Source organism: Taudactylus pleione, unplaced genomic scaffold (genome assembly GCF_031769625.1).
Source record: "Taudactylus pleione unplaced genomic scaffold, aTauple2 ptg000005l, whole genome shotgun sequence".
NCBI classification, from domain to species: domain Eukaryota; kingdom Metazoa; phylum Chordata; class Amphibia; order Anura; family Myobatrachidae; genus Taudactylus; species Taudactylus pleione.
Genome location: NW_028284408.1, coordinates 22,706,087 through 22,724,438, shown reverse-complemented (window position 1 = coordinate 22,724,438; position 18,352 = coordinate 22,706,087). Strand labels below are relative to the sequence as shown.

The 18,352-nt window shown below is 43.0% G+C and overlaps 1 protein-coding gene across 3 annotated transcripts in view; it reads left to right on the top strand.

Annotated features, from left to right (window-relative positions):
• The window catches only part of NCKAP5L (NCK associated protein 5 like), an 89,100-nt gene that overhangs the window by 34,986 nt on the left and 35,762 nt on the right, over window positions 1–18,352 (top strand). The window contains exon 1 of one of the 3 annotated variants that reach the window (XM_088447690.1): window positions 5,944–6,091. The exons of the other annotated variants lie outside the window; for them this stretch is intronic. The gene's annotated coding sequence lies outside the window, so the exon portion shown is untranslated. Of the gene's footprint in view, window positions 1–5,943; window positions 6,092–18,352 lie in introns of those variants that run through there. 3 annotated transcript variants of the gene reach the window in all.

Sequence of the window (18,352 nt, the reverse complement as noted above, 5' to 3'; positions counted from 1 at the left end):
TTGCAAGGCACTATATTTAGGGAGACATTGGGGTTGACAGTGTAGAGCAGGGGTGGGCAATAAATGGCCCTCCAGAGGGTGTATGCACCCAGATGGCACGTACCACACCTACACAGCATCGATCACAACTCCTCCACTTCTCACTATAGGCCATTGGTTCTCAAACTCGGTCCTCAGGACCCCACACAGGTCATATTTTTCAGGTCACCCAGCCGCTCCACAGGTGTAATCATTACTCACTGACACATTTTAAAAGAGCCACAGGTGGAGCTGATTATTTGACTTATGGTTCTGTGAGGAGACATGGAAAACATGCACTGTTTGGGGTCCTGTGGACCGAGTTTGAGAACCTGTGCTATATGCTCTTGATTATTTTCAGCTCCAGGCCCATGTAGACTTAAATTGGGCCCTGCTGTGGTAGCCACAGCTATCAGTGGGGCCTGATAAATATAGATGTCATTTTGCCAGATTAGGTCGTATATTTACTGAAGTTAGTGTTTTTAGAAGTGGAGATGTTGCCCATAGGAACCACTCAGATTCTACTTAACCTGTATCTAGCACCTTCTAAAATAGAATAGCTAGAATCTGATTGGTTGCTATGGGTAACATCTTCACTTCTAAAACCCCGCATTTTACTAAATATACCCCTAGGGCTCTTCTGCTTACACTGCTATCCTCACTTACCTGGTTTGGCTGCCAGGAGCTCTGTCTAGAGATCCAGCTGTGATTTCTGTCCTAATAACCAATTGGATGCAGCCTGCGATTGGTTAATGGCAAACTGCTTCCTTATTAATATAACTGCAGTAATGCATTAGTAGAGGAAACTTCCATCTGCTGGCAGAGAAATGTGTCCTGGCAGATTAATTTGTCACTTAAAAATTGGGTAACTCCAGGTTTACCGGCCAGATGGTAACCTAAACACTGCCCAGTGTGATGTAAAGTTTCAACTTCCATGAGAAGGATAAAAGGTATAGCTCCATGCAGATCCATGACTGCTGCTCATAGAAACACCAATAATATACAGGGCTTGGAGGCGAATGTAAAAAAAATAAATAAAAATAATCCACTTTGTGTGGTTAAGTCCTAAGAATATTATAACATATCTATTTGTTAATAACACAAGTAGGTACACTGAATGTTTAGTCTACTTTTGTGGATTTCTCTTTTGGTGGGACGCAGGTAGGAGGTGAAATGATCCTGCTATTCTGAGGGGGCAGCTATATAAAGTATTTTGTACATGTGTGGTCCCAACTGCTACATTAGTTTGCTGACATGATATGATCTGAACAGAGTAGCCTAAAATTTAATTTGGATACATTTATTTAAAAGAATGAGAAGTGTTTGACATGGTGGAGAGGGCCAGCTGCAGACTCCGAGCTCACTAGTGATAACACAGAGTAGACACAAGGGGGCTGATGCACAGTTGTGCCCAAATCCATTGTGCAGACGGACATTGCACGTTTGTGCATTGTGGGGCATACTTACCGACAGTTAAGGACTCCCATGTTATGCCCATGTGCGACGGCCCATCTGCACATGTGTATGACACGGGGACCTGGCAGTGCCTGGAAAGCTTTGCTGAAGCTGGAAAGGCCCCGCTGGGTCTCCATTGCAGGCAAGGGCCCACATCGCTCTCGCCATCTAAAAGATGGCGAGAGCGATGCTTGACAAACAGCGGTAATCTTAGATCACTAGTGATAACACAGAGTAGACACAAGGGGGCTGATGCACAGTTGTGCCCAAATCCATTGTGCAGATGGACATTGCACGTTTGTGCATTGTGGGGCATATTTACCGACAGTTAAGGACTCCTTTCCGGGAGGGGGCGGGGCCATATTATTGCCATCATTAGGCTCCGCCCCATTTATAGGAAAACCCTGCAATTCGTGGGTCAGTGAGGAGGGGGTTTCGTGCCATTTAGTCCCCCCCTCCCTACGGACCTGCGAATTTCTTGGAAAGTCTCCCCATCCTGTCCACTTCACTAGGAAGTGGGCGCAATGCAGGAGATCTGCCTACTCTTCAGGGGGAGCGGGGGGTTACCCAAAAAACGGGAAGCTCCCGCGACTCCCGTGAGAAGTAGGCAAGTATGCTGTGGGGTCTATTCATGTATCAGTGACGTGTCCTGTTTAATCTGAACACAGGACACTACTATGCTTTGTGCATGTTGGAGAAGCTTATTACTTCTCCAGCGGCCGGGGCACCTGCTCATGTGTGTATCGCATCACCATACAGTTATATGGTTAGTGCAATTCATAAAAGAGCTTGTACCGCGTTCACCACCTGAGGAAGGCAGAGTGTGCGTATCTTCACTTGAAAGGGACATGGAAGTGGTTTACTTACCTGTCCTTGAGGCCGACCTCTGCGTTAGGTTCCGCCACTTTGTATCCCATCACCCATTGCAAGCAGGTGCAATGAATATTCCTAGGAGCTGCCAGAGCATTCACAGTATGCAGATGACAACAGTAACCACAGAGTAGTCATTGGGTAAAGCCATACACTGAGCTGAGTTGAGCCACATGACTCGGCTCAGTGGAGTGGCTCTTTTGGATTGCAGACTACACACTGCAGTGCATGAGTGCAGAGACTGCGGGCAGGGCTGGGACTCGGGGAGGGACTGACTCAGACCGCTGGGAGTGGGTCGGCTCTTTAGTCTCAGTACCTTCTTTTCAGTGATTGAGTTTTAAAACTCGTTGCGTATGATAACGGTGCTCCAGCCAATCAGCTCCTAACGGTCATCTGTTTGAAAAATGACAGTTGGGAGCTGATTGGCTGGAGCACCATTTATCATAAGTAACATGTTTATCAAAACTTGTTGATAAATCAGGCCCTCAGGCCCCCATTTATCAACGATATTAAACACCAGTGAAATTTTTCGTTTAGTGTCGCTGTGATACAAATGAAAAATTTACTGGTATTTAACAATACTTACCCCTCCAGCGAGGTCCTCTACGGGGCTCCAGTGTTATGCCCATGTGCGACGGCCCATCTGCACATGTGTATGACACGGGGACCCGGCAGTGCCTGGAAAGCTTTGCTGAAGCTGGAAAGGCCCCACTGGGTCTCCATTGCAGGCAAGGGCCCACATCGCTCTCGCCATCTAAAAGATGGCGAGAGCGATGCTTGACAAACAGCGGTAATCTTAGATTACGACTGTTTGTTAAATCCGGAAACCTGGCAAGCACTAAAGGGGTTATGCATCGTTGATAAATGGGGGCCTCATTCTGTATCAGCAACCCTGAGCAGCATCATTCACTGCTCCCTCCCAGAGGGGTGTCACCCGGAGCGCCGCCGCCCAATCACGCGTTCCTGAGGGAGACTGATACTGACTGACATTATAGTGACTAGAGAGGCGGCTGTCTTGACGACCAAACTTGAGTGATTCAAACATCTAAATGATTTGAGTCATTGTGTCGAGACATTCACTCACTAGCCATCTCTACCACAGAGAAGACTTGATCGCCGTACCTCAAGATACCGCATCTCATCGCAGAACAGGTAAGGGTACATGAATTGCTACATCTAAAAACTATAGATTGCATCAAAATGATGCGATCTATAGTGATAAGTAACAATCCTTTACTGCAGAACTTCATGGATAGACCCCTGTATCGTATCCCCTGCTGTGCGTGTATCGTATCCCCTGCTGTGCGTACGCAGCGGTCAGACAGATTTCTTGCACCCTGGGCTAGGGCAAGTGCAAGGGAGCTGGTTATGATAATGGCTATAAAACCAAGCTATGGATAGTGGTGGTGTAGTCACACAGTGGCATACAATTCTGCATAACCGCATTTAGTTCTGTAGATGCGCTATGTGTGCAGTTGCAGCAGACTTGCGTGCAACACTATTCGGTGATCATGCAGGTTTTGGTCTCTACAAATCTACACATATTTTGTCAGATTCATGTCTGCATAAATAATGGTTAGTGCCTGAATGACTATTCACGTGTGTTTGCCTGAGTTCTAACCGTGAGACACATGGATGCTAAGCAAAGGTGCAGTGGGATTGGTAGTTTCCAGATGTACAGCTGGGTCCCCACATGTCCTATATGTAATGAAGAATCCTTCAGCTCAGTTGGAGGTAAAGGAGGAGGGGTGTATTGCCTTACATAACTGATGCACAGCTGCTGCCTGTGAGTACATCCAGGCCGCAGGGTGAAATGAATGAGGTGAAGGCTCTGTCCCTTATTGGCTTCCAGTGCACAGTGAAGTGGACATCGCATTGACCCCTGTATTGTTAGAGGCTGCACATTTCTAGCTGGTATACTACGTATTGAGTGTAATGTCATTTTTACTATGGTGTAATTTTTACTATGGTGCCAAGGAATCTTCTATTAAAACTGAAAACTAAGAGAACTATTTTTTTTTTTGTTTAACACGTTCATTGCTGAAAAGCCTTAAGAAGCTGCCTCTAGATTTCCAATTAGTGGATAAAATTTGCATTTACCGGAAAGAAAACATTTACCAACCTTGATATAAGTGGGGAAATGAATTGTATGCAAACCTGTTAATGGTAATTGAGAGAACTGTAACTGTTTCTTATACTCCACAGCAGTGATGGGGTGGTGGTGTCCCTAGGCTGTAACCAGAGTACCTGTCCTTATAAGCGGCATAGTGTAAAATGAGCACTTCTGTATATAATTACACCAGTCTGTATTCATTCAAGTAAATACGTTTTGAGTATTGTTGTCATTGCTGGATGTTTAGGACTAGCAGTTGTATGTGTCATGCTCACTGTATATTTTATTAAAAGACGAAATGTGATCATGTTGATGTAGGTCAGATAAAGACCTCCTCACCCAGGGTTAGATTATGGTAAAATACATTCTTCGGGTTTGTTGGGGTTGTTTACATTATTTCATGGGAAAGGAGACAAAGGACAATAATTGGAACTACACAATGGAAAAGTTAGTCCCAGCTGCAGTTTTCCCCCAAGTATCCTCTTGTATGAAAATCAAACGGAAAACCCCTTCTGAGCATTATGGTGTTGAGTTTAAATAATATTTTGATGCATGTATTTTGTTGTATACATAACACGTATCCTTTTTCTTGATTCTAATATTTTTTGTTTCTTTTAAATATATCTAAATACTATTTTCTGATATTTATTTTAATTCTCGTTTATATAAACACTTAATGATATTTTTGAGATTTGCATTGTGAATCTTATGAGATTATTATGGTTTCTTTATTTAGCTGTCAAGTAACAGGCATTTGTAGCCCTCAAGTGCCCATAGATTCTCACTACATTGAATTGCCCCTTTGTTTCATCAATTATGGTATATGTAGTTAGGATACAGGGAATGGTCCATTGGGATGTTGTGGAAATGCCAGCAACGGTACCCATCATCGCCCCTACACAGTGAATTTTACTCCATGCCCCCATAAGAGTGCGTGGAAAGCTGTTGCGCCATGTGCAGGTGATGGGCGCACTGCACATTTTTGAATTGCCCCCCAATTATTATTAACCTAGGCTGTATTAGAAATTATTGCGGCAAATGTATGATAAAAAGTTAAGTTGCACGGAATAGTAATAGAGCTGTGTATGCAACAATGGTGACGTGATTTCTATGAAACACATTATTAAAAAAATATATAATTTTTTTTTTTTTAATACCTGAATACTTTTCGGTCTTAAAAGCAGGCAGCTATCTTCAAGTGCATATAATACTGAAGATTTGCAGGATTATGTTACAGAGCCATGTTAAGGGCCTGACCTTGACCAGGAAAACTCTTCCTGATGTGGCCGGCCTCCCCTATTCTTTGTTGTGTGACAGAAGGGAAAGCACTTGCTATTATGAGAGTAGGTAATAAGGATTCTCCCTCAGGGGGAGTGCAGGCTGCAGTGCATGTGTGTATGTGACGTGGGCCTCCTTTTACATCATAGAAGAGGAGAAGGGGGACAGGAGCTAGAGGCCGGGATGAGCACACGCTGATCCTGGCAGGGATTCAGCCTTGGCCCCCCCCTGCCACCACATCCCCCTCCCTAATTCCCCGCTGCGCCTGTGCTAGCTAACAATGCAGCACAATAACCAAGGCAGCCGGCTATCTAAGAGCTTCCATGAAGTGAGAGCAAAGGAGGCGGCAGAGAATAGGTGAGTTGGCAATGGCCTTTCGGCCTATTTGCTTCCTTTAGGTTGTTTGTGGCTTTACAAGACCATCAGCAGCACAGGATTATCATTGCATCATCTCCTCAGTACAGATCTGTCAGCTCTGAATTCTGTGTATACAAGTGTTGTCTTACCAACTTCTGTGGTGGATATTTGTGCTGTAATGATGCTTCTAGAGCGATTACGTTGCTATACTTTACAAAAGGGACTATCATTTATTGTAAAAAAACTTTCTTTTGTGTATTGTCGGCCTTGTAGGCTTTGTTATTGGATGAATCTATCCCGATAAATCGGAGCAACTAGCAGATAGATGTGTTTTGTGTATGCAGAACCCTGTGTAGTCTGTGGTGCTGAAAGATTGCCTGTAATAGAGAACCATATCTTCTTACTGGCTGTCTCAGTGTAAACGTTTATTACCTAATCTATGCACAATCTTGCTGACGGGATAAGACTGAAATGTTGCAGCAAAAAGAAGCCTTTTGGTTTGGAGCAAATAATCTATATCCTATAGTATACAGTACAATGCTATACTGTGTGTGGTTTTTATATTCTGTCTCTAGGGTATGCCAGATTCTGTAAACATGAAAAGTTTGACTATAATTGAAGTCTTCCCTGCAGTCACTACTTGGTTGCTGTGTTTAATTTTCTTCATTTTCTTTTTATTTGTATGTTTTTTTGAAGTGCCAAAGGGGGAGAGAATATCTAAAATGTAGAAAATGCTTGAATATCACATTATGCTTTCTCTCCTGGGTTTTGGTTCCTGTAATTTGCTATAGGGTCTGTTTATTGTATGTGGATAATTTTATTAAATGTATTTTATATAACTATCCAACCATTGTGGTTATGACCTTACAGACTGTACCTGCTCCACGTCTCCAGTATAGCAGGATGGAGAGGCTGGCAGTGCCTGGTAACAGATCAGGTGCCCACTTGCTGGTTGGCTGAATTACAATGCAGCATGCACATGGTCAGTTGTTAGTGTATGTGTCTGTTTACAGACTATTTTTCATTCTGTTCATGTTGCTGGTGTCCAAATGACCGAAAAGGTAGCATTTTGGTACTTTTGTTCATTAAGCAGTCTGCCTATTGACTTTGACAGGGTTTTCCTTCTCCTTTGCCCTCATGTACATTTGCTACTACTGATTATAAAGCTGAGGTCTCTGTAAAATACTATGACTATTACTGTGTTTAGAGATCTGCAGTGTTCAGGGAAGAATGGGCTAGTGGATCTGTTCTGTGTGATAATTTACTGTGCTGAATGTACTACTTTAGGGTGTTCGGTATGAGCTGCACATCTGTTGCAGAGCTTTGCACATTTCAGACAGTGATTTAATGTGTTAGTGCCTAAGCAATACTATGATTATGTCAGCAGTAATGGTGTCACAGCAATGTAGCACATATTCCGCCTCCCAGTAACCAGCATCCCTGTCTCCTGCCTTGCAGAGAGTCTCACAGCAGCATGCAGCTGGAAGTAACTACAGGACCATTTCACAGGAGAATGTAACAACTTTACTTTGATTAATGGTGCAAAGGCTTTCCCAGGGTAGTGTGCTGCATAGGGTTGGTGGCAGTTCTGCAGCAGTTACAGAGATGCTCTACAGAGGTTGCAGACCGTGCAGTTGGTGATTGCTGTTTTAAACCAGTTGTTTAGTTAAGTATAGTTGTTTCTGAGTCTCACTGATGGCACTAACCTAGCATCTTGTGACTGGTATCTAGCAGTGTCTGAAAAGTCTGTCCTTTGAGGACACTGCAGTAAACTAAGCCCTTCGTGTACATATTGCCCTTGACTTCTAGTCCCAGCTTTTAAGGATTTGTACATGTACATTATTAGATTATTTATCTTTGGAAATGTCCTGGTTTTTTATTGTGTTAAAATATTGAACAACTGCACAGTACAGTTTATTTTCTTTTCTATGTTGAATAGAATTGGCATTTTTTGTTCTCATGTGTGTATGTGTGTATATGTATGTATGTGTATGTATGTGTATATATATAATTATAGGATTTTAAAACTTAAGGAGAAATGTTTATTGTAGTTGAAATATAGTGTGTCCATGTGCAGTTGTCCTCATCTTTCCATTTATGTAACACCAGCAAATTAGTTGGTGCTTAACAGTAGAAAGTCATGTTGAGCGGTGCAGTGCTGAGCAGTTACATGTATAGGTTCACCTACCCAGGAGCGTTGGGTGGGAACGTCCTACAAATGTTTTCAGCTATGAATGTACTGGGGATGGAAGGTTTAACTCCTGGATTATCCTGTTTCATTGTGGCAGTGATACGAGAATCACTTTGTGCTCCAGCTTTCACACCAGAATAGCACCCCTGCATACAATGCATGTGACTGATGGGTTGAGTATGAAATACCGGGCATTCGAGATGTGAGCTGTTAGTATACCGACATCAGCATCCCGATGTAAGTATGGTCACCCCCCCCCTTGTCCCCCTAACCCACTGTTGCTGTATTCTAACCATCCCCGTTGGTGTCTAAACCAAACCCTCCTCTCTTGGTGCCTAACCCCCCCCCCCCCAGTGGTGCCTAACCCTAACCTCCTCCCATAGCCTAACCCTAACACCCCCCCGTGACACCTACCCCCCCCTACGGCTAAGACCTAACCGGCCCCACTATACTTACGATTGGGATTCTGGCATCAGCATCTCAACACGGCGTCCCGGTTGTAGGCATAGTAACTACACTCCGTGACTGATAGCTGGTAGGTCATATATTTAACATTGTTTAATCAGGCTGTGCAAGTAGTACCCAAACTCAGTCCTTAAGGCACCCTAGCAGTCCAGATTTTAAGGATATTCATGCTTAAGCACAGGCGATTTCTAATTAGTACCTAGGTTAGTTTGATTATACTAGTGTTCATTCTAGCACCCTTCACCTCTCACAACCCGTGCAGTTCCTCTTTCCTACTCTGGGTGTCGCTCTCTGCTCTGGTGCTTCTAGCATACTTAGCTGATGCAGACTGAGATACAGTTCAGAGTGTGCTAGAAGCACCAGAGCATTGAGCGACACTCCAGACAGGACAGATAAACTGCAGGGTGCTAGAATGAACATTAATTATACCATCTGTGCACAAGCATTGATATCCTTAAATCCTGAACTATTAGGGTGCCTTGAGGCCTGAGAGGTCTATTTACTAAACTTTGGATAGAGATAAAGTGGACGTAGCTAAAGTACCAACCAATCCGCTTCTAATTGTAATTTTTCAAACACAGCCTGTGACATGGCAGTTAGGAGCTGATTGGCTGGTACTTTATCTCCGTTCACTTTATCTCCATCCAAGGGTTAGTAAATAAACCCCTTAAGGCACACATGCACTAGCAGACCAAAAAACTACTGCACGATTACGACATTGTAATCGTGCAGTCGTTTCACAGTCGGTGATGTGCGTACGTGAATTGATGTGACTGAACGTTCAGTGCAGGCACATCAATCATCCCCTGCCATGCTCAACCTGACTTTATCGTCAGTTTGTACAGCATGTTCGGACAATGATTCAGCGGGAGCGCGCATCGCTGGTTGTTTCCGACATTAATGTGCTTGATTCATGCACGATTCACGTGCGATTGAATGATAACGATATTGTTCTCGTTCAGTCGCAAATAGAAATTGGCAAGTGAATGTGCGTCTTTAGTTTGGGAAACTCTGGGCTATGCAGAATGCAATGGGGCAAAAGTGTTAATGTCACATCAAAGTCAAACATCCTCCCTTAGTTACCTGCCCTTCCAATATATACACTTCAGTTTCTCTCCTAAAATACTGCTCAATTTAGATTAATGTATCAGTAGTGTCTTTGCACTTTAAAACTGGCATTGGAAACCTTTCATGACTTACGTGAACGTACAAGTAGCTAACAAATTTGGAAACCCCAACGGGAAATCACTAAGTTGTTGCTGCCACCATGTGCATCCTGTATGTGTCCTGGCATTGGGCAGGAGGGACGAGACATCCATTGTCACTTGGTTGATGATGGAGGAAAATACGGTTTCTGGCATCATTCCAGAATGCTGGATTGAGTTTGGGTCTAGTGACTGAAAAGCCTATGATGTATGGATAACATTACGGTCATGTTCATCGAACCATTGGGTGACCACACATGTTCTATGGATAGGTGGCACTGGCATTCCTGTTGCGAAATAAATGCTGCAAAATTAGGTGACTATAAAGCACTCATCTGTTAGCTAAAAGATGCATCACTTTTATTAATACTATCCCTTCCTCCACTGCTCTGTAGTACATTGCCTGTGCTCTCTGCACCGCTGCATTTGCAAATGTGCATTGCCAGGTCTAATTGTGTCATCCACTGCCACCTAATGGGGCCCATACATCAGCAATCAGAAAATAACGATTAAACTATTCTGCGTTGTTTCCCTAATCCACCAATCTGCGCCCATACATCACAGATAGTTTTCAGTGATTCGCAGATCATTTTCAGCAAATAACAGATCTGCCAATCGTGAAAGGATCATCATTTTATTAGTAACGGTCTGCAAATTGGCTGATTGCTAAGATACACTGGCAATCTACAGCAAGTGAAATCCAACGTGTTGCACAATCTGATTTACTGATTCTGATCACTTCTGAATCGGCAATCGGTAAACCCCATACATTGAAGATATTTTTACAGTCCCCTGCAAAACGGGGAATTGCCCACATTGATTGCTGATGTATGAGCCCCATTACTATGTTAGACTGCTCTTTAATAAAACTGGCCACTTGTGCTACAGGCTGAAACTTTGTCAATTGATCTGTAGTAATTCACGTGTGCTGTGGAGTATTTACTTCATCTCTCCATTTCCCTTTTCATGACTTTACCTCAAATTTCCATGTGACATTACTTTCAGTCAATAGTCCGCTCTTTTTTTTCCCCTTCATTATATGATGGTACACAATGGTATCCAGTAGTAGTGGTTTCTTTTTTTTTTCCTTGAAACTGGAAGTTGTTCTACCGTTATTGCCGGTATATTTCTTTTTTCATAGGAAAAAAAGCTCTGTGTTTGGCTGCTCATGAAGCTGAGTTGTATTGGTCACTGAGGCTCCTGCCAACCAAGCCCTAACGATTGCCATTACAGGTTGAGTTTCCCATATCCAAAATACTTGGGAACAGGGGTATTTTGGATAACGGAATATTCCGTAGTTTGGAATATTTACATATCATAATAAAATATCTTGGGAATGGGAGCCCAATATACACACAGAATGCATTTGTGTTATATACACCTTATACACACACGTGCAGGTAATTTTATACAATAGTTTCAATAATTTTGTGGCTCAAGCAAAGTTTGTGTACATACATGAAATTCATTTGTTTCATATACACCTTATACACACAGCCTGAAGGTCATTTTATACATTATTTTTGTATAATTTGTGCCTTAGACAAAGTTTGTGTACATTGAATCATCAAAAATCAAAGGTTTCATTATCTGTCATGCCAAAATTCTTCTATATTTCGGAAATTTGGATATGGGAGACTCGACCTGTATTTCGTAGTCACTGAGGTTTCCTCTTTGCAGCCATGCTAGCCATAATTATAGGTAACCATTGCAGTATAGCATTTATAGCCACACCTCAATTCTATCATTTTTAAATCCATGTCTTTTTATTTAAAATTTATTAAATAAAAATACAACAACAAACATCATGTCATGGCATCTAAAAAGTCTTGCATCCAAAGCTGAGCAGTGAATATATAATTTCCATAATAATATTAAATTACATTTGACACATATATACTATCAGTAGGCAACAACAAATATAAACATATATATGGTCCATATAATTTAGTGTAAAATATATATGACCTATCTTTATTTCAAGTGTAATCAAGATACCTTGTGCCTGGCCCCCACTCTAATCATCTTATCTCCTTCACATAAACATCACGCACTGTCACCGAAGCCCCATCCACATTCTGTTGCTCTCTGGTGATTGGCTGAGATACCTGCATGTCACGCCAGATCGCCGCTTCCCTCCGCTCAGCTCCTAAGTGCTAGACAACCTGTCACTAGCCAACTCTTTGCTGAAATCCACAGGTTGTCAATGCATGATTACTTAATATATGCTCCGATTTTTTTTATATTCATTAATTCTGTTGCTATTATATTGTAAAATATGTATGTATTCATTGTTTGTGTTGCATTCAAAATCCAATATTTCCTGCTATCTGACTAGACGAATAATATTGCAGTTTCTAATTTGTAGGTGGGAATAGTTGTATGAATCCAGAAACACATGCATGACAGAAGCGGCTTATGCTGGCTTACGATGGATCCTGTGGAAATCGTGTATTTTTGGAGTAAGATACGATCCCACAGCTCCTATAAACAGATCGTATGATCAGATGTGCAGCACATATGTTCCATCCTATCGTATGCAGATCGTACCGTTTATTTTGTGCATGCGATGCACCGTGCGTCCATTCAAGTCATTTCAATGACTTTTTCCCTGATGAGCACGTGATGCGCAGGATCGATCATACAACAGATCGTGTGCTAAGTAAACAACAAATTTGCTGCTGGGACTGCCAGGGAGCTCTGGGGAGTCAGATCGTGAATCTGATCTGATAGGTCGCGTCAGTGTATGGCCAGCATTACAAAGCACACATGATGCACCTTTGTTGTGCACCTATTTGCTGTGCCCAGGGTTCTTCAAGGTACCCTCTGCTCTCGGAAGATACTAGCATTGCCAAGTGTACTGTTCAGTCATAATCCAGCCTTAGACTATTGCTGTGCTGCACCATTCAATAAACTGGCTTTTATTTTCTCCTTAATGGTCTTTATAAAATGTGGTCATCTTTATGTGTGAAGATTTAGTTACTTTCTAAAACGCTGGAAATCTGATTTTATCATTATGCCACACATGATGGTGCAAATATTGGACAATTTTTCTTTTAGTCTTTAGACACTATATAAGCTTGCAGTTACTCTCAGTCCCTGCCTGCTGCCAAAGCCTCTGTCTTCCACAAATGTTTGCCCAGGCACCTCCTCCATTGCCCAAAATATATTCACCCCACTTAGGGCTGTAAATATGTACCCAGAGTGTACCATCATGGCTGCCCAATACATGGTATTTTAATTTTTTTAGTGGGGGGGGCGCACCAAATTGTAACTTGCCTCCGGACGTCTGGGATGAACTTACGCTACTGGTACTACTGGCTGGTTTTTCCTCTGAACCACCCAAATTTTGACTTCATAAAGTACCTCTGTTGTCTTAAAATGTTAATAGGGCAGTTGCAAAACACAAACTAATTTTCTCTACCAGATTTGATAATTGTTTGATAGTAGGTCATATACCTACCTGCTTCTTGTAATGTTCTCTCCAGAAGATCACGGAAGGTGATATTAAGGTGAAAGAGGTGATTTGTAGCATTCTGCTGGCTGCGGGTGGTGGGGCCACGATGACGACAGTAACTACAAATCGCTTAATTGAGCCTCCATACTGTCCTTTTCTCTGGGGATACTGGTCTACTCTCCAGGGAGAGCTCCCTGAAATTCATGAGTTTCACAGATGGGATGTAGTTGATATCCTGGCGCTCAGAATGCTGGCACCGGATTCTCGACACCAGTCAAAATGCCGACGTCGGCATCCCAAACGCTAACATCTCAACGGTAAGCATTGGGGTTAGGCTGCAGGGAGGGGTAGGTTTTTTTATGGGTAGGGTTAGTCTACCGGCAGGTGTCTTTTTTGCCTAAACCTGTTGGGATGCTGGTGACTGGATTCTCACCGCCAGAATCCTGAGTGTTGGCATCCCGTACCCAACCCTCACAGACATTCTGGGAGAGTGGGAAAGTATGCATACTCCTAAATCAGAATAAATTGTTTAAAGACCATACTAATGGGTGACTAAATTGCTGTGTTCATAACCAGTGTTAAAGGGTACAGTGGATATCAATTCACTTAACTATGAGAAATGAAGGCAAGGACAGATTAGAGTTTTCTTCATAAGTGCTTTGTCAATCTAAATAATTACATCCCTGTCTAGATAATGTAATTGCGCTACCATAGATATTGTTCCTATGCTTATATCCATAGGCACAGAAGTTGGTTACTGTTATGGGTGGGGATCCTGTGATACCCCTTCTTGCATGCAGTTTTCGGATCCAGTAGAAATGCAATTCCTCTGAATGTCCTCATGTTACCGGCACGCTGCATTACTCCAATATGCACAGCAGCAATTCCCCGAAGCTGGCCTGTGATGTGTAGCACTGTATGTGCTGAGGGTGTCTGCAATGCAGTGTTCTATTTCTTAATTGCACCAATTGATGGAAGGGCAGAGCCAGGTCATCAAGTGACAGTTCTGCTTTCCTTTAACCTCCTAGCAGCTAGAGGAATCAATGTTTCACAGGCTGGCTACTTACTCCGTGCACATTCATGTGTTTGTCATAGCAGTTTTTTTCTCTCTATTTAAAATGAAAGGTTATTTCCACATTCGTGCAACTTAAAGGGATATCCATATGGTTGCTCAAGGGCTGGATGTGGCCCTCCACGCCACTTTCAATTTTGCACCTGTAAAATTGTCAGACTTCTACAGGCATCTTAACAAAAACATTGCATACTATGCACAGCCACATAATGTACAGTGATCTAACATTTCAAATGAGCAAAGAGGGACACTAGATTGTTTAGAGAAGATATGCATTCTTGTGGTTTCTTGCATTCCCACTCCTCATCAGACGTTATCATAACACACAACTAAATTCAGTTATATGCTGCTTTTCTTTCTCCTTTCAGCCGGAAAACAGCGGAACAGAGTTCCCCACATTTAGATTAGGGAACAGGGACATAGAATACATTTTTGAACATTTACAGTGCCTTGTAAAAGTATTCACACCCAATTTGCCTTTTTCATGTTTTGTTGCCTCACAACCTGGAATTACAATGGATTGTTTGAAGGTGTGCATTATTTCATTCACAGAACATGCCTACAACTGTGAAGTTGTGTTTTTTTTATATTGTGAATCAAACAACATTTAGGACAACATAACGGAAAATGTCAGCGTGCATAACTATTCACCCCCTAAAGTCAGTACTGTCTTGTCACCTTTTGCGGCAATTACAGCTGCAAGTCGCTTTGGATAAGTCTCTATTATTATTATCATTTATGAGCTTGCCACATCTTGCCCCTGGGATTTTTGCCCATTCCTCAAGGCAAAACTGTTCCAGCAATCTTCAAGTCTGACCACAGATTCTCAATTGGATTGAGATCTGGGCTTTGACTAGGTCATTCCAACACATTTAAATGTATCCCCTTAAACCACTCGAGTGTTGCTTTAGCAGTATGCCCTCGGGTCATTGTCCTGCTGGAAGGTGAACCTCCATCCCAGTCTCAAATCACAGGCAGGCTGAAACAGGTTTTGCTCAAGAATATCCCTGTATTTAGCACCATCCATCTTTCACTCGACTCGAATCAGTTTCCCGGTCCCTGCTGCTGAAAAACATCCCCACAGCATGATGCTGCCACCACCATGCTTCACTGTAGGGATGGTGTTCTTGGGGTGATGGGATGTGTTGCGTGTGCGCCAGACATAGCGTTTTCCTTGGTGGATGAAAAGTTAAATTTTAGTCTCATCTGACCAGAGCACCTTCCTGCATACATTTGGGGAGTCGCCCACATGCCTTTTGGCAAACTCAAATAGTGTCTTTTTATTTTTATCACTAAGTAATGGCTTTTTTTTCTGGCCACACGCTCCATAGAGCTGGGGTTTATGGAGTGTACGGCTTATTGTGGTCACATGCACAGATACACCAGTCTCTGCTGTGGAACTCTGCAGCTCCTTCAGGGTACCCTTTTGTACTCTGTGCTGCCTCTCTGATTAATGCCCTCCTTGCCCGGTCTGTGAGTTTTGGTGAGCGGCCCTCTTTTGGCAGGTTTGTTGTGGTACCATGTTCTTTCCATTTGATGATGATGGATTTGATGGTGCTCAGGGAGATCATCAAAGATTTGGATATTTTTTTATACCCAACCCAGAATTGTACTTCTCAACAACTTTGTCCCTGACTTGTTTGGAGAGCTCCTTGGTCTTCATGGTGTGATGCCTCTTGCTTAGTGGTGTTGCAGCCTCTGGGGCCTTTCAGAAAAGGTGTTTATACTGACATCATGTGACACTTAAATTTCACACAGGTGGACTTCATTTCACTAATTATGTGACTTCTGAAGGCAATTGGTTGCACCAGAAATTTTGAGGGGCTTCATCGCAAAGGGGGTGATTACATATGCACATGCCAATTTTCAGTATTTTATTTATAAAGATTCTTTTTTGTATATATTATTCTCATTTCACTTCACCAAATTAGACTATTTTGTGCAGATCCATCACATAAAATTCAGATAAAAAAATAAATTATAGGTTGTAATGTAACAAAAAAGGTAAAAAGCCAAGGGGGTGAATACTTTTGCAAGGCATTGTATATATGATTCTCTTCCCTCGTCACCTTGAGATAGTCTGTTAATGCAGCAGGAAATCATATCCTTAGTTGTCTTGTGTAGTAAGTCAGAGCACCGGCTGCAGCAGCAGAACACATAAGCTACTTTTGTAGAACGGTCTTCATAAATAGGCCCAATATAGTTTCACATGCAATAACATTCCACAAACTCTGTGGGCCTCTTTTAGTAATTAGTTTTATCATACACAACAAGTGATAAAACTCGTTGTGTATGATAATGGTGTTCAGTCAATCAGCTCCTAACTGTCACCTGACATTGACATTTGGGAGCTGATTGGCTGGGGCACCATTTATCATACGCAACAAATTTTATCACTTGTTGGTAAATGAGGCCCTATATAGTGTTTGTGAGGTAAGCAGCTGACCTCCATTTATTAGCGGGACTGTTCGGATTTCAAGGACCGCCATCCCAATTTACGGGGTGTTTTTATGTGAAAAACACTATCCTGGGCATGGTCATAGCAACATGCCACATCCTTAATTACTTTCAGCCGTTGTTGCTAGGTATACAAGTCAAACTTGCCTAACCTCCCGATTCGGCTGGGAGCCTCTCGAAAATTGGGTGCCACTCCCGACCCCCCGGAAAGGCAGGCAAGCCTCCCGGCCCCAGGCCCCCAGCGAGCTGGCTGTATAAAACCATGCCAAATCGCATCATCATAATGCCGGCACTGTGAAGAGGGGGCAGCGCCACGCTGAAGCGATCGCGCTGTCACGCCTTATGCCACGCCAAAACCACGTGGTATGCTCCAGGACACGCCCCCTTTTCGGCACGACACGCCCCCCGTGTGGTTGCCCAACAACTCCCTCCCGGAAGGAGGGAGCCAAATGTCGGCAACCCTGATGCAAGTATGTTCATGTGTTTATAATATTATGCATTTAGGACCCTAATATATTTTTGAGAGGGCTTTATATACTGTATACGGATTTGTAGAGGACAGATAAAATAGGGTCATAGTACATTGAAGAAGGATAGGTAGTTGAGAGGTATTCCATAAAGCAGTAAGGCACTCCATCGTAAAAACAGTACATACATACTTATTGGCATAACAATAAGAAAACCTTTTGGGAGCCTGTGAAACAGTGTTGGACCAATTCATCCAATAGGGGGGAAAAGTCAGATTTATTGCTGCTCATAACTGCTTTAGAGAATCTTTTTGGGGGCCTGTTTAACAAAAAAAAAAAAAAAATTCCCAAAATAGCTGAACATTGCTTAGGTCAGTACTGTCCGGCAGCAGCAAGCAGTGGCTAACCGCTCAACCTGCCAGGTGGTGTACCTTTTGCTCATGCGTGACACAGCATTGGTGTCACAGGAGCACTGCACTAGATGCCTCATCTCGGGGTTTCAGGTACAGATATGCAAAAAAAAAAAAGAAAATTGAAATGTATATGTATATTAGTGTTCACGATCGAAGGCAGGGCAGACACTGAGTTGAAGGTAGGGCTTCCCTGTGAGCGCCAAAGGTGCACATGCTCCCAAAAAGAGAGCATGGCTGACCAGAGAGGGGGCGTGTCCTCGTGACACGTCCCCCAATTTGTCAGTCTTTGGGGCATGCCCAGCACTTCCAGAGGTGCTGGGCTTCCCCCAAACTCTCCCCTGACTGTGAATAGATGCCGTGCACATTTCATGGCTTCTATTCACCTGCAACTTTTTCCAGCCACAGGATACTGAACCCCGCATATGGGGACGGCACAGGGCAGTCTCTTTTAGCGGGGTGCCGCTATAAGGGCAGAGCACATTTTGCCACTTTAAAATCGGTCAGGGCACGGTGCCCCTCTAGAACAGCCTAACT